The sequence below is a fragment of the Pseudophryne corroboree genome, chromosome 1 (genome assembly GCF_028390025.1).
Source record: "Pseudophryne corroboree isolate aPseCor3 chromosome 1, aPseCor3.hap2, whole genome shotgun sequence".
Taxonomy (NCBI): domain Eukaryota; kingdom Metazoa; phylum Chordata; class Amphibia; order Anura; family Myobatrachidae; genus Pseudophryne; species Pseudophryne corroboree.
In genome coordinates this window covers 841147965-841149783 of record NC_086444.1, presented here as the reverse complement: position 1 = coordinate 841149783, position 1819 = coordinate 841147965, and positions in this window count along the sequence as shown.

The following is a 1819-nucleotide window of genomic DNA, read 5'->3' as shown; positions in this document are numbered from 1 at the left end:
GATCACAGCTGAGCAGGTTTGTAAAATAAATGGGTTGACGCCGGTATGTTATAATTCACCTGTTTTAATTTAAATTATACTGTACATCTGAGGCTGTGGAGGTTTCTCAAAAACCAGCTTCGCAAATGAAGGTGCATGTTCTGCAGCTGGCAAAGACTTAGAGAATGGCTTAAAGACATATATCAGACTATCATAGGTGGACTGAAATGCTCTGCATACTGTTGAAAGCTTTGCAGTAGCATTAATAATTCATTTATTAGGAAGCAAATATTAATTTCTACACTTGCACCCATGTGCTTGCTGTGCAATACAAACCATCTCTAAATAACACAGCAAGTGTTGCTAGTCATAAATATATTCTTAATGCCCCATTATATATGAAAGAGTATTTGTTTGCAATGACATAATTACTGAATATTAACCCCATCATAATATATATATATATATATATATATATATATATATATATATATAGTTTGTTTGTTTGTTTGTTTGTTTGTTTGTTTGTTTGCATGTACGGTATGTATGTACGAGATAAACTTGGCAACTACTGAACCAATTTTAATGGGGTTTTCACTGAAATGTTCCTTGACACCCTCCGAGTAACATAGACTATGAATCATCTTGCTATCATGTTAATTAGCTATTTAGCAAGCAAAAGTTTAAAAAAATAAACAGTGTGAGGGCATCTTATGGCCAAAAAGTAGAATGCCATTAGGCTGCAAATTAGAGACTGAGCAGTTATGGAGCAGCATAAGCTACGAACAATCTTCCTATAATGTTAATTGACCACACACCACACACATATACACACAATACATATACATACACCACACACATATACACACGCAGACTTTTATCTATATGAATATTCTGTCTATACTATTAATTCAATTGTTAATTTGTATGTATATTCGCTATAAACCCAACAACTAAATCGAATTTGATTGGGTTTTCACTGAAATGTTCCTTGAGATCCCCTGAGTTACATAGGATATGAGTCATCTTGCTAACATGTTAATTGTCTAATTAGTGAACAAAATCATAAAACCATTAAATTGTTTCTACTGTCGTGCCACAGAACAGGTAGTGCAGGGGTCAGAGCCACAGACGTGCTAAGGGGGAGGGGCAAAAGCACACATGGGTAATGGGGCACATAATAATGGAGTATGTGGCCGGAGATCACGTCAGCCACATGGACAATGGCAGCCATGGCTCGTAAGGGATTAACCCTCCATCCCTGGCGCCATTTTTAAATAGACGAATTGGCGCTTGGTGCCATGTTCTATAAGTGCATGTTTAATAATGTGTTATATGTTATATCACTGCACAGTGTGTAGATGGAGAATGATGCAGAGGCGGAACTAGCGCCAGTGCAGGCAGTGCCTTGCACTGGGGCCCGCAACTGTCAAGGGGCCCGCAGCCAGAACGGCATGTAATGAGTCAAACTGACTCATTACATGCCGCCTGGCTGCCGCTGTGTTCCGCCGCTGCCGAGGAGATGATGCGCGCACCGGCTACAGGGGGGGAGGAGGAGGAGGGGGGATGGAGGAGCCACAGCAGCGCTGTGTAATTGGTAGAAGCGCTGCATGCTGCTGGCCCTCTCCTTTACCATAGGCTGCCCTCCGCTGCTGTGAATGCTGGGATGCGCATCGCATCCCAGCATTCACAGCGGCGGAGGGCAGCCTATGGTAAAGGAGAGGTCCAGCAGCAGCAGCGCTTCTACCAATGACATAGCGCTGCTGCGGCTCCCTCCTCCACCCCTCCTCCTCCTTCTTCTCCCCTGCCAGAGCAGAAGCTGCACGAGGAGCCTGAGCCA